Source organism: Hermetia illucens, chromosome 2 (assembly GCF_905115235.1).
Source record: "Hermetia illucens chromosome 2, iHerIll2.2.curated.20191125, whole genome shotgun sequence".
In the NCBI taxonomy this organism is placed as follows: domain Eukaryota; kingdom Metazoa; phylum Arthropoda; class Insecta; order Diptera; family Stratiomyidae; genus Hermetia; species Hermetia illucens.
The window spans coordinates 36,765,016-36,792,584 of NC_051850.1; the positions used below are offsets into that span (position 1 = coordinate 36,765,016).

Genomic DNA, 27,569 nt, shown 5'->3' on the forward strand with positions numbered 1-27,569 from the left:
TCGTCCTATAAAATATTGGTATAAATCTGGAGAATGGAATAAGATCATACGCCGAACGACTTACCAACCGATCAGCTTTTTACTTTTAAACTAATCCTGCAAAATTGTTGAGAATATAAGGTTGACGTGTTCCAAATTTTTGTCGACCTAAAGCAGGCATATGACAGTGTAGATCATGGAGCACTATACATCATAATGCTGGAATTTGGTATACCAGCTAAACTAGTACGGCTAGTACGGGACGAAGATGCCTATGACCAACTCCATCTCACAGATGAGGATCCAGAACAGGTTTACTGATCCTTTTGAAACACATATTGGTTTGAAGGATGGCGACGGACTGGCACAGAGCAGTGAATACCAAAACCAGCGGATACTATTCATTAGTAAACACAATTGTTAGCGTACGCAGATGACATCAACATTATGTCTCGAGAACTGACCGACGAAGAGGAACTTCTGCATACTCTCGACACTGCTGCGAAAAAAAGTTGAACTAGGCATCAATGAGGACAAAGCCAAAATAATGATGCAATCAAGAAGTAGGACGCCAACTCACTCGAGCATCAACATAGGGGACTTCAACATCGAATTCGTAGACAGCTTTACATATCTGGGTAGCAGCATGTCAAAGGACGTCAATGAGACTGATGAAGTCAAGCGACGGATACAGCTAGCGAAAAAAACTTTCTTTTCGGTCCTTCCCTTAATGAAATCGAAGCATGTGTGCGAAACTCCGCGTATACAAAGCCATCATACAACCAGTGCTCTGCTATGGGTGCAAAACCTGGAACCTAATTTGCTAAACACATTCGAAAGGACACTTCTTCGGCGAATTTTCGAGCAGTTCCGTGATAGATTGCGCATCCGATACAACCATGAGTTGTATGAACTGCTCGATGAGCTAGAAGTCTCGCAATTCGTTAAACTACAACGCCTGCAGTAAGCTGGACATGTCCAAAGAATGACCGACGATTGCATACCTAAAACAGTTATGAATGGACGGATGTGTCGACGGAGCAAGATTGTGAGAAAGACCGAGAGCAGGGTGGAAGGGTACAACATATACGGACGCCGAGCTACCGGCTTCTAAGACTAGAGGGCGGGGTCACGTGAACGAAATAATTGAAGGACAACGATCCAGACAGCCAGGGCCCGACGTCCGGGTGTAGTGCCACGATGATGATATTGTTGTGCTAGATTTGATTCCATCATCTATTAGAATCATGAAGTGCACTGTGTCATCAGGCAGCACTTAATTACATTTGAAGCTTAAGGTGAGGCAGTCGAAGGACCAATTTGACGCCGGTTTTCCTTGGAGAAGATCCTTTTGTTAGAATTATCTGGGCTTAAAGAGTATTTAGATTCTGCACTCTTGTTTGGGCCACTTTTTGGCAGTTCAGCCGAGGACGTAATCGCAGGTTTGGTAGACCCATCTCCAGATTTTAAACGACACAACAAATCACCATGGCGAATTTTGTTGTTAAAGGATGGACGGACTCCTAAGTCAGCGCTCACTTGATGGTGGACCGGACCAATTGAAGAGGAACTCTCTATCACTGATGAATAACGAACTGCCTTTGACGAAATCACCAGGTCTCTTTTTTAACTGAATCGCCTTTGACAGGCAGTTTTTGGTAACCGTCCCACGTTACCCAATCAACACGAGGTCATATTAAAGTGCCGCTTTGACATTATGAGAACCCCCAATGGTGCTGTTTTCCAATTTAAATTAGATGATTTTAGATGGTATGTATTACAGTGCCACACATATACATTCCGATCTCAGTGTTACAAATTATGTTTTTTTCAATTCCATCCAAATTTTCTATAGGGAAAGGCAAACGGTGCTGAAACGTGACCATCGAAACTGACTTCTGGTAATAACGACAAGGAGTTTTACATGAGAAGAAAGGAAGCCATTCCAGGAATGTCTTAACAAAATAAGCAAACGTGGGCATGTTATGTGTGTGCTTCAGATGTCCAAGAAACAGAACACAACGAGTGGGATTGAAAAGTTGAAAAATTGATTGCTTTTGCCATACTGAATGGAACGTCAATAAGATCCTTGAAAGAAAATAACTGATTGTGCCCCGAAGTAACAGTTTTGAACGGTCGGATCCTTCCAGGGAACAGTTTAACATAGCTAATAAAAATTTATAGCCCCGCAGTATTCTAAATTTGAACCAAAATACATTCCAATCATTTAAAAGTACTCCTCAATGGTCGTCTCAATCACTTCAAATTCACCATATTCTCGTAAATTGAGTCCAAGATAAAAAGCTTGGCACAGCAAAAGTACCTCCAATAAATACTACTTATGTGAATTTTATGACCCGCTGCGGAAGAACATTGCGATCCATGCGTGCATACTCGTTATCGTCATCGCCATCATCATCATCATCATTTCGTATTATCTCCGACATATAACGTACTCTCCAAAGTACCGATGGCATGGGGACATCATCGCGAGCACATCCTTTTTACTGGAAATATTTCACTAGCACGCATAGTCGATCACACTAGCTTGCCTGGTATTCCAATTTAAATACTCAGAATGCTTACGCGTCCGGGACTATAGTGCTTAAGCTAAGCTCGCTGCGAAAAGGATTCAGCTCCGAATGGAAACGATAACTTACAAAGGTCATCGAAATATAATTTATAGGAGAACAGGAGTTGTGAGCCTAAAAGAACCCAACTCAAATGTATAGACGCTGATACATATGCATGAGGCTTTTATGGAAATTCGATTTGAGACTTTGGTGGTGTTGGGAATATGGGCATGGCTGTGGCATTGGACGCCTTCCATATACATGCGGGAACACTGTTGTCTACCCTCCTTTATCCTTTGTCAAACATATACCGCTGGAAAATACTTTTAAGGAAATGAACGACATTAGGCCTGGACAGACAACAGAATAAACAGACGGATGTAGTGACTGATGTTTGCATAGATGGATGTCGGGACTTAGTTTCGGGATTCAGGCTCATGTGATTGAAATTGATGCATGGAAAATTCCAAGATTTAAAAGGAGCTATAAATAAGAAATATGACTCTCTCACTGGGGATGATAAACAACCCAAAATAAATCCTCTAAGATTACTTCAAATTTTTGTAAAATTCGTAGTTTTATGAAGGTCAAAGAGAGTTCACGTATCTAACAAATATATAAGTCAAGCCTTCATTGTAAAAAATACAACTTAACCAACAAAAAAATTTTGGAGGTCGTTCGGCAAGTCAAAACTGCATATGTAATCTTACTTCAACCAAGAGGCAAGAAAATGCTGAAAATCTTAAATTCGGTTAAATATGTCTCTTCTTAAGCGCTCACCGTAATTACTAAATGCATTTTCCATGATCAGGATTGCCGGGAGGATATGCAGGTAGGGGTTGAAAATCTGTCATCTGAAATTCGTAGCAAGGAAAAAATATATATCTTCTGGAAATTACACTGATTTCACTAACTTTGAAGCGCTGCGAACTTCAGAAAGGTCCTTTCTGCTGCAAACCAATTAATCTATTTCCTTAGGGATACGTCCAAGATTCTAGCCACTATAAAGCTGAAGAACAGCGCGTCTGCCTACTGCTGCTAGCCAACCAGACTTCATTAATTTCATGGCCAAATGCCTAAATTCTCAATAGCAAGTGTACGTAATCTATATGGAATCCTCTAAGGCCTTAAAACTGTCAATCATCTACGTGTATCTCTGCAGCAACCCTGTTGACAGGTTACCTGTTAATGGATTAGTGCTAAATCTCAGCAAATATCACTCAGTGTGTCACTCGCTTCAATACTCTGGCACTCTATTTTTCTGAATCTCTTGGCCACCCTTTGCCATATCTAAGCTCATCCAAAATCTCTGTGTAACTTTCCTTGATAAGCTCTGGTTCGACAACCACTGCCTTTATGTCACCAGATTCTGTTTCCAGAATGTCTGTCTTCATATAGCGTTCTTCCTCTGACTTCCTCCTGTCCTATTCTTCTTAGTGCTCCTCAACTGTGCCAGTGGAAGAATCCTTGAGTATAGCTACGTAATTTGACATCCTTCTCACAACGGTTATTGTCTGGTCTTTAAAAAGATTCAACGCAAGCTCAGCCGATTCCTCCTGTTCATTTCAGGTGGACTATCCTACCCGCCTACACTCATTTAATCTCCTTTACCTAAAACTACCCAAAATCTTCCTCGAACTGTCTTTGATCATTCTACCGGTATGATTGACTACTTCAAGCAGACATTTTTGGACTGCTCCACTACACTCTGCCCCAGCGATGTTCGCCGGCTAGACGAAAAATCTGTTTGGCTCGTCTTCGGCGTATGGAGCATGGGTCCTACGGCATACTAAAGCAGCATTTAATACGGCGTCTGTTAGTAAGTGAAACAACCAAGCTAAATCCCTTGCTGGCAAAACTCACGCTGGGCGAGATGCCGACCGATACCGAATAAACTCACGGAACTACAGCAGTCAATGGCCGCATTGACAACCACCGTGGCAAAATTAGCTGATATTGTTGCTGCTCTCCATCCGGAACGAAGCTCGCTGAACAGGTGGAAATTCGCTCCTCGAAATAGGCGCTCGGGTAGTAGGTCGTCAGGTCCTTGACAGGTACCGGGCTATGCTGGCACCATCGAACGTTCGCGAGAAAAGCCAGAAAAGATACCAGTCCTTGTACCCGCCTTTCCAAAAACACAAATAAATTAACTTGACAGTAGCCCTGACGACAGCTATCCGAAGCACAACAGCGCATCGCCTTTCCGTTTACCTGTACAGAAGCAGCTATTTGATTGATACAGCTGCTGATGTTTCCCTTCGCTCTGTATCCAAGTAACATCGATTGGCGTCAGCAACTTCATCGCTACTTTGACGCACGTATTCGTGGCGTTAAAATAAAACAGGGCGGAGAATGGTGTGCCACCATGGTTTGTTAGTGGGTACGCAACGCAGGTCCCTTAGTGATCCCATAACTAACCTAACCCCTATTCATCATTTTTGAAGACGTTGCTGGCTCACGCGTTCGTGCACTTCTTCAAAAATACCGCAACATTGCTACTGAGCCTCTAGGAGTCGGTAAAGCATGATTTTCAGCCCCATATCAACACCACCAGCTCTCGTATTTTTTTCTAAAGTGCGTCCACTACCACAGAAGCACGCTGTTGCGCGGAAAAGGTTTGAAGAGTTCCTCAAGCAGGGTATATGCAGACCCTCGTTCTTCCACGTGGTCCATAAACCAAACGGCGAATGGAGACGATTATAGACGCCTAAATGCTCAGACTATTCTGGATCGAAAATTCATATCGCTTATCCATGACTTCGGGCATTCAGCCGTATTTCTTCTACCTTGGTTCTAGCCAAGGCCTACCACGAAATCCCTGTAGCTCCTGAAGACGCTATCCAGACATTTGAGTCAACCAAGCAACAGCTGGTGGACGCCAGACTTCTGGCATTTCCTCAACAAGATGCACCCCTAGTCGTTTTCGTCGATGCTTCAGACATCGCCATAGTTGCTGCTTTTCACCAAAAGGTGAATCAAACCTGGCAGCCTTTCTTCTCGAAACAGTTGAACCCCGCCCAACGAAACTGAAGCACCTACGAACGTGAGTTATTAGCCTTTAATTAAACACTTTTGCTATTCCCTAGAAGGTAGACCGTTCATAGTGTTCACCGACCACAAGCCTCTTACATTTGCCATAAAACAAAAACCCAAAAAACTTCTCCTCGTCAAATCAGGGACCTGAGCTTCATGAGCCAGTTCACCTCTGATATCGGACATATACCTGGAAAAGACAACGTAGTTTCTGATGCTTTGTCACGCATTGAGGAGGCCATGATCCCTGCCACAATTGATTTCCCGGCTGTTGTTCAGAGCCTAACTCCAAATCAGGGAGTTCTCTATTTTCGGCTTAACCTCTACATTATACTGCGAGACCTCAGAAAAGGGACCAAGGCCGTATATACAGGCCACTTTTCGCAAGCGAGTATTGAACGCAGTTCACGATTTCGGTATTCGGAAAAGGAACTGGTTAGTCACAGTGAAATATTTCTGCCCATCCATCAACAAGGACATCCATTTTTGGGCCAGAGAGTGCATCGCATATCAAAAGTTTAAAGTTTCGACGCATGTGAGAAAACAAGTATGTGTGTTCCGTAGGTCCACTAAATGCTTCCACACCATCCACCTCGACATCTTTGGCCCATGCGAGACTCAGGTATTACCTCACAATCATCGATAGGTTCATGCGGTGTTCTGGGACGATTCCCCTAAAAGACATTACGGCACTACCATGTGCTGACAACCTCTATTCAGAGTCGATTCCACGCTTTGGTATGCCGGTCTCCACAATACCATAAGCAGTCTCCACAAGACCACCTCCTTCAATGACGGCTAACCGCTATTTGGGACAAATTAATGAAAGACTCTAAGGCAATCCATATCTACCACCTTACCACCTTACTACCTCTTGGGTTCGTGGTTGGGTTTTTTGTTTTGTGGCAAATCTGGCTTGCACCCATTTTCTTTGCTCCGATAATGAAAGTCTGTTCTGAGCCTTGTTAAAAGCTGAAACCAGAAGGATTCAGATAACGCAGGCGTCATTTAACACCTGCTCCACTAAAACCTGTCCCCTTCCTGGCGTTTAATATAGTGATCTCAGACGTGATTTTGCTGGTCCCTGCTTTTCGATCAGTGGCTTTTGTTGGTCGCGGTCTTCAGGTAGACCAGGTTTGACCATAGCCCCACTGGTTGATTCCCCAACTTCTCCCTTTTTGGGTGTAATCACATGACAACCATGTTGTGTTGTAACGTGTCTTTGGATGTGGGTGGGACTCCTACTTGTTTGTTATTGTTTTTACTTTTCTTTTAATTTGCTCATTAATTTCGTACCGACCACTATACGGCAGTCCGTCGTCCCATAGCCACTCCTCGCACGGTAAGATCAACCGAGGCGACCAGGCATCAGTGAGGCTCCATTCGAATAGTCCGTTATCCCAAATGCAAACTATCTAATGGGCAAGGATCGCATGACAACCTGGATCCAGGGAGGTGTTTTCGACTCCCTAGTCTAAATTCGTACCGTTTTGTTAATAGTAAGCTCACCTCGTACAGGGTGTGACTATTACCATCCACTAACAGGCTTCGTACTCGATAAGGGGAGGAGTAAGGTAGGTAATGCGGAGCAAGCTACAACCACGAGCGGGAGTGAAAAGAAGGAAGGAGCATAGACTGAGGAAAAGTAGCCGCAGGGTGAATCACAAGATAAAAGTTAACTGACGAGGCAGGGAATTTAGTGAACGGCTGGGCCGAACAGCGGGAGTTACGAATGTTGGACCGGAAAGGTTTTAGGTTTCCGCGCTTCAGTGAGGTCACAACACTGGCCAGACATTCCGCCTTGGACGCATTAAGAATTTGAGTGAGGAACGCAGAATTTTGCAAAAAAAATTAAGTCAGAATAGGCTGTAGAATACAGGAACTTCTTCCTCACAATATGTTTTGACGAAACTTTTTGCGGACTTCAGTACTGAACCAGAGAGAGGAAGAGCACAAGCACCTAAGAGAAGAGGAGACTTAACAGGGAAGAAGATTATATAAAGTGGTATAGAAAGGGTGTTGAGTGCTGGGTCACACGTTAATAAAGAGACCGTTGAAAATTTCTCCTATCTAGGGTTGAAAATAACAACCGATAACAGCTGTGAGGAACGAAATCTGGACACGGTTGTTGACAACCGGCATAGGGACAACGCTCTCACTGTACAAGACAATGATCTTTCTAGTATTTATGTATTCCTTGGGCACTTGGGTTCTTAGCAAAAAAAGATCGAACTGTTCACCGCGTTCGAGAGAAGAATCCTCCCAAGAATTTTTGACTCCCTACATAAGGACGGACGATTCCGTAGCCTACATAACGACGAAATCTATGAACGATGCCATGGCCATCGGGTTGTGGATAAAATCCGGCTTAACAGGCTGCGATGAGCGGGTCACTTAATCCGTATGGATGGATGGTAGAAAAAGAAGACAAGGCAGACCCTGCCTGAGATGGATCGATGGCGTAGGTCAGGACGCCAGACAGCTTTTAGGGATATGGAATTGGTGGATCTCGGCGCAAAACCGGGGTGTCTGGCGTTCCTTATTAAGGCAGGCCTAGACCGCATACCGGTCGTTGCGCCGTTGATGTCGATGAAACAATGTCTGGCCCGAACCTAACACATTTTGGGACCCACGTTGGTCCTTAACGGTCAAAGACTATCTCCTAAGACGATTTCTAGTCAGCATTCGAATTCCGATTAAGTTGGATTATCATCCTTTTGGCAGATTGGCTGAAGACCCAAAGTATATCATATTCTACTGTCCACCACTCAACCTGGAAAGAAAAAGATTGGAAGACGCCTGGGAGGCCGATGCAACATTTTTAAACATTATTGGGGTGATGTCGACCTCGGAGGGAAGCAGCAGCGGTTCTACAGAGAAAGTGGAAAATGAGAGTAGGAGCGGTTTAAGTTGCCATGAAAAAATAAGAGTGCTCAGTAAAGTCTTTTCAAACGGATAATAATGAACTTAAGGGGAAATAAGATCATCAAACGACCATCCTGAGTGGCCGAAGACGACCTAGAGGGGAGAGCTATCCCAAAACATAAAAAGTTGGCGAAATTGACCGTGAAGGATCGTCCGCAAATACTGAAGCTCAATTAAGGTACTGGTTGACACATTCTTCCACGCCTCTGTGCTAGCGAGGCTCGGGAATCTGGGGAGGGGGTCCTTTGAGCACTTTGATCCCTCCCGTGTCATTAGTACAAAATGAACGTATCTGTACCGATGTGTTTGTCCGCACCGGAGCTAAAAACAGACAACGAACGAAGTCGCGACGGCATAACGAAATAAATCAAAACGCGACCTAAACCTGGAAAATAAAAAAACGGACCTGTATACCGCGATTGATAGGGAATATCCACGACGGATAAAAGTCTAGATCCTTGCTTCTTCTGCCTTAGATGGTTATTGAGGCGCAGCCCCTCAGATTCCCTCCCATCCCTGACATCCTCAGGACACTCAGGATGGTTGTTTGATCATCTTATTTCGCCTTAAGTTTATTATAAATGGCGCCCAACGTGGGTCCTAACGTGAGTAACTGAGGATATCAAGGATGGGAAGGAACCTTAGGGGCTGCACTTCGATATCCATCTGATGGTGGATCTTCCCTCTCGGGTGCGGAGCCTTACGGCTCCACGCGCGCGGTCGAGCCGTTTTTTGTTTGTATTTTCCAGGTTCAGCTTGCGATTTGCTTTATTTGGTTAGGTCATCGCGGATTCCTTTGTTCGTTGCCTCATTTTTAGATCCGGTGCGGATCAGCGCATCGGTATAGACACGTTTATTTTGACAAATCACCCGCGAAGGAGCAAAGCGCTCAAAGGAAACCCACCCCTTCCCCACATTCCCGAACCTGGCTAGCGTGCAAGAACGTGCCAACCGTACACTTTGATGGAGTTTTAGTATTTGCGGATGGACTTTCATGGTAAATTTCGCCAACTTTTTAGGTTTTTGGGATAGCTCTTCCGTCTAGATCAACTTCGGCCACTCAGGACAATCGTTTGATCATCTTATTTCCATTAGGTTCATTACCTTACCTCACACTCAATGAATTCTGTTTAAAAATTCTAATTCCCGAAAACAAGAAACTACTTAACGTACTTAAGGACTTTTTCAATCTTCAAAAAAACATCTGCCTCACCAGCATCCTAGTCGTGTTTATTATAGCTGTAACTTTGTTCCTTAAGTAGCTCCTTAGTCGCGAAAATGATATACATACGCACATTAAGCTGCATAGTAACTGCCAGTTATAAAACCCCCTCCTAAGGAAACGTTATTTTTCAATCTGATGCTTGATGGCTATGATATGGAATCATCTGACGCACACAAGCAAAATGAGTAGGAAAATAACACCCTCCTAGAGCCATTCAAAGTTTTAAGGAGGATCTTATTTATCTAGACATTGAATAAAAACTTTTCAGCGAAATGTCCTCATGTCCTCGCGCCACTTTTAGAAGCAAAATATTGACGAACATCTTGCGTAGAAGAGACGCTTTCGTCATCCTAATTGGGACTCAGACATCAATATTATTATATTCCTGAAAGTTTCCAATTCCGTGGAAGCGATATGCCCACCATCTCGAATTTAATATTTATTCTCCTGACCTTGATAAATTTCCAGCCTATGCACGTGGCTAAGATTTCTACGCCGGATACGTCCTTTTACAATCTTCAAGCCTCTTCACGACATCACATAAAAATCGTTATCTGTTTCTCGAGTTGCTAAGAGTTTGCAAGGACTCACCTCGAAATTTCTTAGCAGTACCGCGAATATTGCGTCGTGATTCCATCAAATATCAGCGTAGGAGTATAGCGCATCCCTTCATTAGGCCAGGGAGCACAAGAAGTATCAGAAATTTTGTGATATTTGGATCATTAAAGCAAAGCGTAGTCCGCAAATATATCAACATATTGGGAGTAAACAAGGACAGCTCTTGGATGAATGGTATTAAGGTACAGGAAGCGCAGGGCGTCTTCCACGGCTTACACGTGTTTAGCGGTGATTGACCCGAGCCAGAAGAAGTGTGTGGGATGTTGCAAAAGCCATCAAGGTGAAATTTACTCCCAGAACGGGAGTGGGAGTTGGCTGTACAGAGACGACACGTACGTTGATGTGATTAGAAAACGTGTTCACGGGATGCTACTTTTGGAGCTAATTACTGCCACCGACTTTGGGGTCGTAGTGACTTTGCAGCTTTTAATTAGCCTCACATAATGACCGATGAATGTGTGGATGTAAGTGCTGAAATCCTGGTTATCTGCAGCTGAGATTTGCGCCACATCTGGGTCCTGTCTCACTGGTTCGATTCTAAATAAAGACTTTCCACGCTTTCTTCGCTAGGCTTATGTCGCTTTGATGTTATCCGTGGTTTTGATGGGACTCCCTTTGCGATCGAATGGTGTACATATGAAAATAACGAGATTTTCTTCAGAAACGTGGAAATTTCGTTAAGAGTCTTGAACAGTTATTAGCTCCACGCTTATCCGATCCACTTGTTAGGATATTTTTTCCAGCACATCGCATAAAGGACTCCACGTGTGCCTTTTGTGAACACCTCATGTTATTCGAGTAAAGTAGGGTAAATTAACATTACTCGACACGTGGTAACTGTTTGGTAATACCATCTACTGAGATATTGCATATCCTTGTTCACAGCTATAACTTGGAAAGCATTCCTCGCTCCCCATACATTGGCAATGTGCGGTGAAGTACAAAACTGAGCTTTTAATAACACACAGAACGTATCTCACTGTTATAGTCAACAAATAAGATTTCCTGACCGACTAGAGCCTTTGGTGGCCTGTTCGTAAGGACAACAGTCTCCGTTGAAAAATAATTCGATGAGCTTTACCGTCATCCTTTAACAAGTTGAATAGCAGTCGAAACCTAAAAGTCAGCGATTTCCTAATAGAGCCGAGTTAAGCCTTTTTGCTGGAAAACTTTCCCTCAAATAATCCTTAAGACATTAGTCTTGCTACATAGTAGTCAGCAAATAGCTTCTCCTGGCTCAGTATCTTTTAGACACAGATTTTCTCTTGGTATATGATATTTGCTTTCACCCCGTAGTTGCATGTGGCAAAAACGGCACATACCTGACACCTGTTTGTTGTCACATTTGTGTCACTCGTAATCGGATTAAAAAAGATACATACATTCGTAGCCTTTACAACGTTATCCACTTTCTCTTCATTCTTCCGTTTCTGCAGACACTGAACAAGATTTGATCTCATATTCGTAGTCCGGACAAAGCAGCGACGACTAGTCCTTCGTCCTGACAAAATTGAGATATTTGTTTAAATAAGTAAAGTCATTGTCGTTGATGACGAGATCCTTGCAATTTCAACACGAAAACACGACGTCTTAGTGCGACGACAACAAAACATTTGTAATGGAGTTCCTTTATCACTTCTGAAGCCGTGAAATCTCAGAAAATTACTTCCGCAGGAAAGTTGGAAGGAGGATACAATTCTTAAGTTAATTTCCTCTCGGTTAGGACCGAAGAAGGAACACGACCAGGACATTATGCTCGTACACCAGATAAGAGATGTCCTTTCCTCATCATTTTCTCTGTGATGGATAATGATGACAATGATGATTGTCGAGTTGACTTGCCGGTCGGACTCAATCCTGTCGACAAAAAGGATTTAGCGCACAAGCTAATCATTTGCTGGATTGGAATCAGCAAACTCAACAGACAGAGTGACGGCAGTTTGTTGACCTTAATCAGATTTGAGTGCTTAGCCTTTTGATACTCGGATAATCTCGAGCAGGAAGTGAGCAATGCTGATTGTGCAGTAACAGTCACCGGCAGGACTCTGTGTAGTTGAATTTCCAGAAATTACATTGAAAATTGTGCGTGCGGATTCTATTTTTGGACGGGAGAAGGAAATTCTTGGAAATTCCATGTACAATCTGAATAATTGCACGTTGCGAATTAGGTCAACAAAGGGTTTTATTGAAGCGAATAAACACAGCAACTTTGGGGCTCTCTTCAGGAGCTCAAATATAGTATTGGAATGTTAACTCTGAGGGCTGAAGTAGGGTTTTACTTTGCCTGGAGAGTAAGCTTAATTTAGTTACCCTCGAAAAGTAAATTTATACTGCACGGTAGCGGAATCAGGACAAGCTTTTCCTCTGAGAGAAATCGATAAAATATTGCAGAAGTTGGGGTTGATACAGACAAACATTTATTAATTCCCTTTGTTGACCGTAATGAATTATGAATGAAGTAATCTTGTTTCGTTCTCAATTGCGAATGTTAAGATCTTTTCTGTTTATGACTAAAATGAAATTGTAATTGTTGAGTATTTCTAAGGCATTCAAAAAATTCCATTAATGTATGCCTCTAGATTTCCAGACAAAGGATAGACAGGCTGACCCTCAACCCGTCGGCCATTGCACCGCATTTTAGCACAGTTTTTATTCAAATTACTGGCAAACATTAAGGTCAGTTTGCAGTGGGTGAGGGGACTTTCCAAATCTCCCATCAGGAGCGTCGCTTCGTGCCGGAAAAGGAATGCTCCGAGATTACGGGCATGGGAATGCTAACGCGTGAGCCCGGAGCAAAGGCGAACCCATGGATAAAAACTGGCTACGGAAAGGATACCCAGAAACCAAACCAAATATAGAGCACGAGAATGGAAGTTTTCTAACGGTGCAGGGCATCGGAAACCCAGTACCGCAGGTTTTTGGGAGTGACCAAGCAGGGTCCCGACTGTCGATATCCAGCGAATGCAGTACTTCAGTAGGGGGGAACTTGACTACTTTGGCAACTAATGGTAGAAGAAATAATAGGGGAGTGGAAATGAGGTCAACACCGGCTCCTTTTCGTATGGGCTGCTAGGTTGGAAGGACACAACTGAGGGCAATATTACCCTTATGGCGGAACTCGGAGAGGAATACGGATGTACCCGGATCGGCATCAGGAATATGGTTTTTTTTTCACTGAGCTATGAACTAAGTGAGTTCATCAAGCAGAAGCGGAATATTTACCAAAATATCATGTCTCTGACACGGGGCATTAAGTCGCCTTTATTAGAGTAGTAGTGGAGAGAACGCCCAAGCGTCATGTGGCAAATTCACGGGAGAAACGCAGGCTATACCTCCTCATCAAAAGGTAGGTGAGAATGCAGGCAAACGGGGCAAGGACGGGATTTGTGAACTCTTTGCTAGCAAGCAAACGGCCAACAACAAAAAGAACTGATCACCGAACAATGGACAAAGTTGAGCGAGGTAGCGCAAGACTTTCTCTAGCAAGTCATTAGAGAGTTGAGTATGGACGTGGCAGTCATGTGTGAACCTTACTACGTGGGTAAAATGCTCATCTGAAAACGCGGCGGTATGGACATGTGGAAGGCAAGCCATATAAGAAACAACAGCAATTCCGAATGCCAGCTTTGTAAGAGACAAAGTCAACGTCGTCCATACCTACAGCTGTTACGTCAATCCTAGTGCAATAGTGGCACTATATGAGCAGATGCTAGACAGCTTGGTGTCGGAAGCTAGAAACCACAACCCTTAAATTATTGCCGACGATTTCAACGGATGGGCTTAAGACTGAGGAAGTTAGGTGACGAGCACTAGGGCCAAATCCTGCTTGAAACCTCCGCGGAGCTGAACATTGTACTAGTCAACGTTGGATGTGTGCCCACTTTCGAGGGTTAAACTCGAACATCAATCTGACTTACCGCAGTACCTCGTTGGTGAGAAAGATGGTCTGCCGGGTTAATAAACACTACCCCCACAGTGACCGCCAGGCCAGCATTTCTTGACATTAAAAACGCATTCGAATGCGCAGCAGAAGTAGAAAAGTCAGGATAGCTGGCTGGTCCACTGGAGCTTTAAAGGAATAAACATTCTTGCCGGCTTTAGAAAGGGGTCACGATCCGAAAGGAATCGCACTGGAAAAGGCGACCCAGCTATGCCCTCGGGTATGCACTCGGGGCATGTTGCTCTACAATGCTGCGAAGGCGTTGCCACCACAGTGAAACATCAAACTACTAGCGGAATCAGACCACTTTGCTGTTGAGATCATCGTGTCTGCGAAACAGAACGCTTTGCTAAAGGACGAGAGGGAAGCCAGAACATCGACATTTGGAGAAAGAATAACGCAATCGTCGAAGTAGCCTTAAATAGGCCAGACGGGAAAGTAAGCGAAATTGCTAGAAGCAACTAAGCCTCGAAGTAGATAGAAATCCGTAGAAAGCTCCTCACAAAACTCGTGGGCAAAAATTACCGGTCCCCGCGACTTTTGTTCAAAATAATCGCAATTTTTTCCCACAATATGAAGGAAGTCGACCTCAGTCAACAGTATGTCTTCTTGATATCTGACTTGACCGAGGAGGAACTACAACATATTTGTGAAGGAATTCGTGGATAATAACGCTCCCGGTTTAGATGTGATTCCGAACAAAGCCCTAAAGTTCACGCCACTTAGCGCATCCTTTTCGTATCACCCTATCTGTCTTTAAGAAAGTACAAGCCAGATATTGGAGAGCCTGATATACATCAGGTTGCTTCCGTTCGTCGTGCTAGCGGGTTATCTACCGAAGTAGTAGTTTGGGTTTCGGAGAGCGAGTTCTACGGTCGATACAATAGCAAAGGTTGTGGATCGAGCTCGGGAGTTATCGGTCGCGGGTAAATCCTGAGCGGTGATGACGATGTCAGGAATGCCTTTAAGTCAGCCAACTAAGGCTGGTATTTATAAATAAAAACTCCAAAATCAGTTGACTTTTTTATAAAAAAAAACATTTATTAGTTGGCAAATATGGAAATTTCGGCGACTACTTGTCGCCTTAGGTCCAAACCTAAGCACTCAAGAAAATTTTTTTAGTAAAGGAAAAGGAAATTGTTTTTCGATTTTCCATTTATAGGAACAAAACTTTACTCAAACACTCTGAACATAACTTTTATTAATAACTTAAAGGCACGTTGGATAATTCGGGTGTACCTGGCCACTTAGCTCATATAATCGAGAGTTACTTCTCGGAGAGATTTCTTTCATATGAGAGGGATGATGGGCGGAAAGAACACATTGTGACAGCGGTTGTTCCCCAAGTCTCTATTTTGGGGCTCCTGTTGTGAAACATAATATATGACAGAGTGCTTGGCCTTCACGTGCCAGCGGAGGCAAATAATGATCGATGCTAAGTTGAGCTTCAAGGAGTACTTGGACTATGCGCGAGAAAAGGCAATAAAGGTTAGTTTACCTCTAGGATGATACCTAATGTTGTGTGTTGAACTCTCGGGAACACACAACACGTATGCAGAATGGTATACATCTAGTTGGATTGAAGCAGAATGTGTGAAAGTCCCAAGACATCAAGGGAAGCCGTGAGGAATCTAGATACAATACCTGTAGCTGAAAATATTATTTGAACTACAACCACTCTCTCGAGATGCCAAATTTCTTTGATTTCCCAAGCCAGTGGCTCATAATTCACCTTCTTATTCACGTATTTCCGTTCAATGTTGCTGCAGAACGACCCATCTTGTCAACTAATAGGACGTCAGGCTTGTTGTGTGGAGTATGGTGATCAGTTAGAGTTTGCCGGTCCAATACATGCTGTAAGCAAAACTAACAAGTACTGCTTGCGGTTCATATCGGTAAACCGCACATGTTCCCGTGATCAGCTCATGCTTGTAGGCAAGATTTTGATGGATCACCTTACATATAGCATTATGTCTGTCCGTGTATTCTGCCAGTGCCATTATAGCGCAGCCAGAAAAGAGATGGTCCAACGTCTCCAAGGCCGAACCGCTCTTTCGTTATGAACATTTTGTAAAAGTTTTCTCGGTTCTACCAAGATGCGTCTGTGTATTCCAAGCAGAAGTTCTATCAATACTGGATGCCGCCGATGACTGGGGCGTGATCTGAACTTCAAACATAACATTCTAGCCAACAGTCAATTGGCTCTTAAAGCCTTGTACTCAGCGGCATCCAGGCTAGTGGAACAACGTAGAAAGGCGCTGGACAGTTGGGCGGCACGCCCAGGGTCATCTTCCTCTAGGTTCCCGGCCATAGGAATATAGAGAGGAATTAGCGAGCTGACGGGCTGGCCAGTCCTTCGGGGAACATAGTTTGTATCCCCCTGACGATTGTCAGCGGTGGCATCTACTGAAACTACTTAGTAACCGTGGACCCCAAATGGCAATGTGCCGAGTGAAGGAGGATTTGGTCCGCTAATAACAAAATCCAATGGAATGAGCTCATATGCGAAACGGGTGCAAATACATACAAGACCATGCCGACAGATACAGCATACCCCACAATTCGCATCCCCGAAGCTACAGAGAAGAGGGAGAAACCCTCAGGTACTTCCTGTATGATTGTCCAGCTCTAGCTGGAGTTAGGCTACAGACACTAGGCAAACCATTCTTTAAGAACCTCAGAGAGATATCTAGCTATATTGCGAGGGAGGTGCTTTCCTTCGTGAATGCTATGGACTGACTCTAAAGATCGTTACTCTCATAACAGCAGTCATTGTCTTAGGAGTTTATGGAATGAAAAAGGCGCACCACAGCTCCTCGAAGCAGCACTTACTGCTAACTCTTGGTCAAGCCTGTTGTTTTTTTGAGTGATACGATTGTAGTTATCATACAGAGGAGTGCACCTATTATAAGTGTAACTTGTAACCGGCTCCTCCCTATTGAGAGCTTCGGATTATTCTCAAACCGGCCATATCATTTTCATAAAGCGAATCAATAATGCATTTAATTAATTACTGGTTTGACCGAAAATTCAAACTAATTTTATAGAAGGGGTAGTGCCAACACTATTGTGGCGTAGTTATCTTGAATGTGAGGAGTAACTTCATCTCCATTACTCAAATCAAGAGATCATCTACATATAATGATATCTTTGACGTTCCTGTTACTGATGAAGTCCTGCTAGAGAAGCCGACAATAGAACAGTAACTATGATTTGATGCCAACGATGAAACGGAGGCAAAGAAACAAGTTGAGAATGTTGAGTTGCACCCATGTAAAACCATATACGGAGTGTGTCCTGTGACAACTAGGGTCTGTCATAGGACGACGACAAACATAGAAGCCAAACAGTCTACTCACAGTTTGATGGTTGAAAAGCTACTTCCAAAAAATGAGAGAGATTTGCAGAAAACTATTCTGAAAAGTGTTTTGTTTTTAAGACCGCCTGAGATGTTGCGTCACATGTCATTGTTAGCATGATTTCGATCTAAATTTTGACAAATGAGATGGCGCGCAACTACAGCAAGAAGCCTAGTTATCCTGATTAACACAGCCATTACCGCTCCTCCCCATGACTTGGTGTTGCTGTCTCAAATGGATACCGTTTGCTCTCACGAATTGTCTTCCAGCTCTTTTCGGCAAGCTTCTCTTTCTATCCTTTCTCTTTCTTTCACAACTGTCGACCTGGATGAGTGGTGCCCCTCATAACGTTTGATAACAGAAATGCTTTCAATTCCGTTAGGTGGTTACCTTAGGAAGTTCATTCTCTACTCTATCGGACGCTGGAGGACAATAAGGGGATGTAGGTCACGTCGCATGTAACACAAGGATCTATCCTAGAGCCGGAACTTTGGAAAGTTTCCTAGAATAGTCTAAGACTCGGTATGCCAGAAGGATCATGCCTGGTCTACTATACAAATGATGTTGGGGCACTTGTTGCCGGAAGTATTGCGCTTGTTGCGAGGAGTAAGCGGCTTCAATTTTGCGCTAGCAAAATTCTAATTTAATAATCCTCACTATGCGTTCTTTACGATGATTATGGAGGTAAGACCAACTGTAGGGTACCTTGGATTGACACTCGAGTTGAGTATGAACTTTTTCAAGCAAATCAAAGCAGTAGCGGACCGAAAAACGTTAGGGATCCTACCTCAAGCAGGAGATGCTTTTCCATGAGTGCAATGCCGTCTGTTCTGCTCTTTAGTGCTTGGTATTGGTTAATACTCTCGGCAAGGAGGAGTATCGTAAGTGCCTTGCGCAAGAACTGCTGAGGAGCGAGTTCTCCTTATTACGAAGATTGAATTGGGCCGGGGGAAGGTAATTTCTGACTTGAAGACTCTCTAAGCCGATAGAGTAGGAGGATAGTTCGGACCCTTCGGTTTGCAAGAGTCCGCAATTAGAGGCTTTTGGAGGCACGTACACTTTAACTATAAGCTTCCCGGCTGAAGCATCGTTAAAACGGCTGGCGGTTGGAAAAGCAAAAATAGGTTAGGTCGTTTGTCGACCCAGAGGGCAAGTGCCCCTCAAGCACTGTTTTAAATACCTTGAATTTGGCCATAGAGCAGAGAAATTCACCAGTAATTGGGATGGATTCAAAAGGTGCAGAAGGCAGCACAAGTCCTACTCTCCCAGACAATCTAGGAAAAGGAAGTCAAAGTTGTCAAACTCAGTGGGCTATATCGCGACAATAAGAGTGATGCCTGGGCTACAGATGTAACCAGAAAGGCGACAATATGGGCGTGCGGGAATCAAGCCATCCGTTACGTGATGGGGTTTCCAGCAGTTGGATTTGTCAGGGCGAAATGAACAGGTATTTATATGTACAGGGGCTATGCTCCACCAAGCGCAACTATCACACAATACAAGGATATGTTATCCCAAAATCATAGCGAACGGCTTCAGAAAAGGTGGCACAGATGATGACACACATAACGAGAGCAAGCGATGCTGCCATGCCAAGGCAACAGATCCTCACCAATAGGCGGTCAAACTATTGGTGGAGCGAAGAAATCGAAGTGTTATGGGCTGCAAGTTTCCAAGTAAGGAGGATCTGGCAACGATTTAGAGCAAGACCAGATTTCGACAAGAAACGGGAAGTATATGCGAACCTTCAAGGTATGCTTAGACAGGCTGCACGCACCAGTAAGCGAGAATGCTTGAAGGAATTTGGGTAAGGTTGTGTTGAGCTCATAGACTAATTTAAAATCCCAAGTCTTGAACACAGGGAATCCGTAGAGAGATTTGCGATAATCTCCACTTAACTGTCCCGAGAGTGTCATGGAAAATCTGGTATGCATTAGTAGTACATTAACTAGAATGTTTGCAGCGGAAAACCCAGTCGACGTAATGAATCTGTAACAGAAAAACTAGAATACTGTTAGGGTTGTAGGAGACATTCAGTGTAAGCTGCCGAAAAGGTTAGAAAAGCACGCTTATGAGCGCCATCAATAGGGGAGTTTAATGAGGCTAGATCCTGCAATTTCATACGAAAGATGGCTATGATTTTAATGGTGGAAGATTCCCATGGCCAGAAAAGACTGTCAAGGATTGAAAAATTGTTTTTTTCTTTGTTTTGCTTTCAGGTAGATTGTGAACCACTTTGAGAAGGTCTGGGGACGAATAAAGAATTCACAAGAAAGTTTTCAATGAAAATACCTTGTTTCCAACATTCTTACTTTCACAAGCAAAAGAAAATTAAATCATTCAAAATCATTCGAATTAGGGAACGACACACATTACTTTGTCCTCAACAAATAGCAATGCCTTAGCCCCCAGGACAAATCTTCAAAATCAACAAATCTTTTCTCTCTTTCTCAGCGTAAACCCTTCTATAACCCACCCACGTACCTACCGTGGATAATCCCCAAAATGATAACACATCAAACACATACCAAAATGTACACATTTGGCCAACTACCAAAGTAGGGATGGATTTTCCTCGTCAAAACAACAACAGAAGGACATTTGTTGATACAACTTGAAAGCCAGGAGTGCCGTCCAAATATGGAAAGTGAAATTCCCCAAATTCGCAACAATTTTCCATTTAGAATATTTTCAAACTCAATTTATTAAAAAGCTCCCATACCCCCGGCTACATTTGGAAACGGAAAAAACAATTAAGCTCTCCCGTCCGAGCACCACCATGGAAGCATGGAAGCACTGGATTTCTTCTTTAACGACGTTTGTTGCTTGTTTTTCCTTTCTCGCCCTTTCTTCAACTGGCACTTTGTCTGAGGGAGACTCAAAGGAGGAAGTCGGAGGAGGTTTTTCCCAAAAATTCCACTGAGGAACATCATCATTGAATTAACGACGTCCGAGGGAAAGCCAGGACAACAGAAGGATCGAAGTTGAGGTTGATTTGGGAAAAAATCATGTTTACTTGAACCGTATCGAGTCCTGTTGAAAACGGGAGAAACTTTCATCAAATATCCATTTCGAGCCGATGCGGGAAAGGTGGCCGGGGAAGAGGAGGGCTGCGTCACATAATGAATCAAACAGGACAGGATTGGAAAGGAATTTCTTACAATCTCTAGGGAACGACGAACCAACGTACATACACATAGGCTGTATTGCGCTCCGACATATCTTCTTGGGAGAAATCTGAAAAAATTCATCGACCCGCCTTGGTATTGTCTTGTTGTTGTCGCTGGTATCGTCGTCTTCGCTTTCGATAGAAGGAAATCTAATGAAATGCGATTAACTTTTCCGACGAAGACACCGACGACAACACATCTAAGTGATCGTACTAATACTCTGGCAAAGGTTTTTCCTGAATTTTCAATTTTCTTTACAGTGAACACTTTTTTCTCGCTTGCTTGGCCTGGCGCCGACAGGCTATCGTCGAGAATACTTGTTGAATATGATGGGACAAGTGAGTGGGGTGGTGTCGCCGACTACTACAGGGAGTGGAATGGAATAGTATTTTTCTACGTACGATTTTTCTCGCCATCAATTTTTCACCATGGTCGTGGCAAGTTCTGAAAATCTTACAAGTATCTGAGTCGTATCACCGCGATATTCTAGGCTAGGTGGCGGCTATGGTAGTCCAGATACATCCATTGTAGTTTCGAATAAATGGGGTGTATGCTGCTCCTTAATGTGATGGTTGAAGTGGCGTACTACGCTATCTGTCCTCGTTGCTTCTCCGGGTGGTCTTCTCTCTCGCCGTAATTCTGCTTTCACGATGAGCGATACACTTCCGATCCGATGAATACCAGAATTTTTACTATCATCCACCAACACACTCAAATTGGTTAATTCGATTTTCCACTTGTAGCACCGAGTCTTTATCGAGCTTGAATGATGGAAAGATAGGAATTCTACGAATATTACTTCTTCAGACGCGACATTGTGAACTTTCTCAGGACATTCTGATAAGACGGTAAACCCGCCCACGTCTTGAAACCGATGTAATTACATTCGAATTAAGGTCAGGGTTAAAATCTGTCTGGATTGGAGTCACGTTCTCTGCAGTTTTTTACAAAAAAAAGCGAGTACTACGTTCTTTCACGGGAGAGACCGCACGACGCTCCTTCTACGGACGAAACAAAACTTCCAGGCGACTCAGCAAAATGCAGTTGGACAAATCAAAATCCAAAAAATTCCATTTCACTTTACCAGTCCTCCCTCCAAATAAAATCCGCAAAAAGTAACTATCGGTACTCGGGAGAATCGAATGAATAACTTTTAGCCCCAAAACACCAACTGATACGAAATCCTCAAGAAAAGTCCTTACACTGCGAATGTCCTACAACTACATTGAAAAGTTCGCTCACTATGTGCGAATGCGAATATATTTCAAATGCGATTTTTATTGAGTTGGGGTTTGGGGAGGGATGAAAATGTTGGCACGAAAAGACATAGCACCGCTTAGGTTTCACCAGTCCCCCTTATTCGAACTTTGGGGCTTTTCTGGCCGCTGAGTGGAAGAAGGGGTAGCGAAGAATTCAACATGTTGCCCATAGGAGAAATGAATTAAGGACACTCGTAGATATAGTCACGTTTCAAAACATGTATGGAAATTTGAATTATTAATTCGGAGGGTTGTCTAGAAGCTTCTGGAGAGGCAAGGTGCGGACAGTGGATTGGGAATTCTCGTGCTGGTTACAGGGCTGAAACTCGTTTTTAAACGTAATTCGCTGGATTCCCCCTGGCTCCAAAGTAACTGAAATTGTTGTTTTATGCCCCAATTAGGGTAAAACCCTGTTTGGATAAAATTCCACAGAGACTCCTGAGCTCTTAAAGTGAATGTCCTCAGGAAAGAGAGCACTCAAAAGCTCACGGTTATCAACTCAGTTTCGAACATTCAAATCATAAAGGTATGAAGACATATTTCTCTCCCCATCATTGAAAATGGGGATTCCCTCCCCGGAGGGTACAATATTTCACTTTCATCCATTCGACGCCGAAATACCTTTATCTTCATCTCAACTATTTCACAAGGAATAACACTGGCGTCAGCCACGGCTTGGCATCGTCTACTCCCTGCTAGTCACTCTAACCTACCTTGCCTTACCTAAGCCTTTCTCCTGTGACCTTCCGAAAAGCCACGGAAATCGCTAAGGAAAGGACACACAGAAAAACTTATTCATCGGAGAAATGGAGAGAGAAGAGAAGAAGGAATTTCAACTGTGAAAGTGTTTTCGCACACACCGTTGTATAGTTGCCCTTAAATCATAGGAACAGGCACGAAATTATGAGATGGAGGAAAGTGTTTTGGTGACCCTGTGGCGGCTAAGCGCGAGACAGCGTCTCCTCTAGCAAAGTAAACGTGAGGCTTTCCAGAGAGTTTTTTTCGGTCATATTAATACAAGGTTCACACAATATCCTGCACTTGTGTGTGCGAGTTATTTAGCTTTCGAATAAAGGAAGCCGAAAGACGGTACACATACTGAGCTCATCCTTTACACCATGTTGACATAGTGTGGATCACACAGGGGGAGGCAGTATTTTATTTCTACAGCAACAAGTTGGTTACATTTTCTCTGGCTCCCCCTTCGGGTACAGCGGCTAAGTTTGCGATGACGAAGTCGATTACAGCACTATCTACTATGTCATTTCTTAGGATCCTTGCCGTAAACATGTAATTCCTTCATGTATCCATATGGCGTCAGGCGTTGTCTCTGACATGTTAATTGCTTCGATATTAAGAATTGATTAGTGAACAAAAGGTGTGACTCTGGAGCCACGAAAGTGTGCATTTAAGCGTGAAATGTGATTCGGGGCCATGTTTGAAATTCCAAGGATTGTGACCGGAATTTTTCAGGAATTTATCGGACACTTGTTGAGATACTTTCCGGGAGTTGATTTATATGTGGGTTGGGGGGTCTTTTAGGAGTAATCCAATGTTCATGGTCTGATAGTTGATTAATGATCTCTGAACTTGGGATGGTACCTCGGGTGCTATGAACTTGAAATTTCAGATGAAGGTTACTATGAATTTCCGGAGCGTTGAAATGTTTATCGAATTTCATGAAATATGTCCTGTCATTAGGTCATCGGGAAGGGTTACGAATAATTTATTGACTCGGAATTTAAATGAGCTTTTTTCTCGATAATTAGTTATTTAGGAAGAGCAATCTTTGGTCGTTGCAGATACGAGGCAAAATACTTTGAAGGAAAGCTAATAATATATATAGATTTTGCGAAAATGGTAAAACCACTGCGAAAAAGGTGGTGCCGAGATGATAATTTTACGGGTCTGTGGTGAAAATGGTACGGTCTTCATAATATCCCTTTTGTCGTTGAAACTCCTGCTCCGGAACCCTAACAATATCCTAGGACTGGGGAAAACCTCTTTTCACCGTCCTCTTGGCAGGCCGACAGTTCACATCTTATTGACCTAAGAAAATGGAAGGAATAGAAGGGTTTATAAACCAATAAATACTGCAAATGTTACTGACGTAATCCCACAACTTTCGAATACTATCTACTCGCGCCAATCCACGCCTTCAACGAAACATTGCTCAAAACTATAATCTCTACAAGGTCCCAAAATATTTGTTTTGTAGGCGGGGTGAACAAATGTGTTTATGCACAGCATGTATCGAATTGGTGGACCTCGGCGCAAAACCGGGATGTCTGGATTTCCTTATTAAGGCAGGCCTAGACCGGATACCGGTTGTTGCGCCGTTGATGATGATGATGTTTGATCACCGCAACGGTACACCGTCGGACCCAAAACCCAAGAATTGCCCTGAAACCATTTGACATTGTGCTACGTCAGTCGCTCTCTTTGGGGGGAGTTCAAGCTCTCAAGCGGCCAAGTCGAGCGTAAGTACTATGGGCAAGATTTTCCATAAGTTGACTTGACACCGAAACTCTAACCACAGCCTTGTCTGCTTTGGTTCGCTCAAAAAATCTTTCAGTCGAAATCCAAGAAACTTAGCCATTGGTTGTCACTCTATTATCACCTAATCGAGCGATATGGGACGCAAGGTCCCAATTCTCTTTTAGGGTTAGAATGGCTCCTTCGGTTTTTAAAGAGCAAGACTGAAACCATGAGCGGTCCTCTATCCGATTACCTGCTAAGCCTGCATTGAGCCCATTTAAAAGTACGCCTGGCCATAAGTGAAGAATTAGCATCTGCCTCACTGACCGGGCACAATTTTCTTGGCTAATCAAGCCTTAAAAGGTTAGCGTAAAAAGCGTTTCAGAAGTGCGGTCATTGGATGGATCCCTGTGTTACCCCGACCTGGTCTCCATCCTCGTCTGGGCCCCTAATACTTCACAGAGCAAGGATTGGTTTCTCAGATAATCCTTCAATACCCACAAAAAGCAAGCCTCCATAGGGGTTGACTTTTCCAATGTACCTAGCATATCTTCTTCTTATGGAATTGGAAGCATTTCAAATATCAAGCGTTCCGAGAAGCACCACTCGTTGAAATTGACGCCTCTGTGCTTTAGCTCTATCAAACACATCCACGTCTTGCGTGACAGTATCAACTGTGGGTCACCCTGCACTAAAATCAAACCCTTTACAGATAGAGATAAATTCTCACAACGCGTATTATTTCAGCTGGTTTATTCCTGGTCAGTTTTCCGAACACTTTCTCAGCCATATCAAGCGTACAAAGTGATCGGTATGTAGGCGGAAAGTCAAGGTGTCCTTTCTCTTTGCTAATCAATATAAGCCTCGTCTCTTTCCAGCAGGAAAGAAAAATGCCATCTTTGAGGCAAGGGCAGATTGCGTCGAGTAGTAGTTTTGGCCGATGATGGAACACAAGTTTATATGTTTCTAAGAAACCATCCTGGCGGCTCCTTGTTTTTCATAAAGAAGACTGCCCCTTCAGCTTTTTGATGCAGAACACCTGTTACGCTGTGGTCATCACCCCGTACGAGATATGCAGGTAATAACGCCCGTATAATGCGATCCACTTGTATAACATTAAGTGAACAATGCTTCCCCCGAGCTCCGATATTTTATCTGGTCAGATTAACCGAGTCCCCACAGATCCCCATTTACCTCGTCATCTAGGGTTTGCCAAGAGCGAGGTTTGCTTTTATTTATCGCGCTAAGGAGCCCCTTTTGAATTATCTGTGCTCCGGATTGTGGTGCATATCTCCACCCGCTCGTTTAAACTCCATGCTAAACGACGACCTATGACACATCTTTCGCAGCTGTGCAATTGCCGCCGTACACCAGTACATAGAAGGTTTGCCATGGTTGGGTGCTTTCCTGAAGTGCCGCAGGGTGTCGTTATCAATGTCAGTGGCAGTGCCATTACCCCCCAACGTACCCTCGAATGCAGCTTCATCCGTTCGAGACCTCCGACGAATCTCTTAATGTTCACCTTTGGGATGTTCTATGTACAGGGAAGGACCGAGCTGGTACTCACCGAGCCTTCTAGAACTCACCATCCATCCACTAATGACACTGGTGGTTACCGTTGGCATGCTTCTTTCTACCCTATTCTCGCCCCATTCCCAAAATCGATTTGCTTTAAGAGTCTGGGTGGAGTGTGCTTCATTCAAGGGTCCTCTAGGTTATCAAGACTGCGTTGAAAGTTCGGCATCATCTCATTAGATAGACGCCGAAAACACGGAATCCAGACAAGGCCATCCACTGAGCCTTCAGCAAGAACACGAAATCGGGTGCCGTCACCTCAGATGGCAGCTGCACCTGATAAATCACGATACTGAGTTGCGCTACCGTTCACTGGCTAGCACTAAATCAATGCTAATGACTCATGGATGATTGCTTGTAGGATGCGAATCACGTTAGTCGTGTCCTACCTCTATCCGATTCAGCCCTAAAGAACGGACACGGTATGTACAACGCTTATAGCAGACGCGCCACGATCCCTACAGGGAACGCAACTTTCCTTTTCGTTACAGATCCTTGTTTTGTGACCTACCTGGCCGCAGCTGCGGCATTCTGTTCCCCCGCCCAATCACTGGCAGACGTGAGCCTATCATCTAAGCATTTGTTATATTTGAAGGGGCAGTTTTGATTTTCCCGTTGTTAAAAAATGTCAATGTCTATTACTCAATAATTTCTACCATAACGAGTTTTTGGCCTCAAAACTTTGCATCAAAGCATTGGTTGCCTTTGATTCTAGGTCTACTTCGGTGTTTTCTGTAAGACGATTAAGATCTTGGATTACTAGAGAGCACGTAAGTTTTAAGCTAAAAACCAGAGCCTCCTTTCGCAGCAGTCTCTTAGTCGCCTCACAAAAAGTACCCTTGTTGGTTGTCTTCAGAATTAATTCACCGGCGACTCCCTTCACCGTCCGCATGGAAGATACTTCTTCTCCATTGATTTAGTGCTTCGCAAAAGTCTCGCTTTCCAATTTAGTTAGCAGGGCTGGCGGTCTTCTCACTTCTCCTTTGGTGCTTCACAAATCGTATGCACCTTCACTTTAAGCAGATGGTTTCCCAGTGGCGCAGTGTGTGGTTTCCTCTAGTCCTTCATCGATTTCTTCTTTTGAGCCTTAGAGACTACCGAAGTGAAATATCCTGCAGATTGTTCATCTTGTTTTCACTTTTTCCCCAATTCGTTCCGCAACGAGCTATCTGCGATCTCCTTGCGCTTACGATGTTCTTAACAGGAAGCCCAACCGCTTCTGCTTTTTGAGCATCTTTCGTGTTCATCTGTTCATGTTTATCTGTAGAAAGAAATGGGATTCAGGAGTTTTTACAGCTCCACCAGCCCGTCTTTCATGCTTTTGTTGAAGTTTTCCTCGGAGAAGATTATAGACTACATGCGCTTCATAACTGCCATTCTCTCCTAAGACTTTTCTTTTTGCCTGCGATCCCAATCGGATCATACCCAAAGCCAT

General features: G+C 43.7%; 1 protein-coding gene across 10 annotated transcripts in view; it reads right to left on the reverse strand.

Moving 5' to 3' along the window:
• Positions 1-27,569, reverse strand: part of LOC119647651 (synaptotagmin-1) — a 325,595-nt gene that overhangs the window by 89,360 nt on the left and 208,666 nt on the right. For 5 of the 10 annotated variants that reach the window (XR_005248917.1, XR_005248918.1, XM_038048718.1 and 2 more), the window contains exon 1: positions 21,224-22,011. The exons of 1 other annotated variant lie outside the window; for it this stretch is intronic. The gene's annotated coding sequence lies outside the window, so the exon portion shown is untranslated. Of the gene's footprint in view, positions 1-21,080; positions 21,099-21,223; positions 22,012-27,569 lie in introns of those variants that run through there. 4 more of the 10 variants (XM_038048719.1, XM_038048713.1, XM_038048716.1 and 1 more) reach the window with 3 other exon arrangements.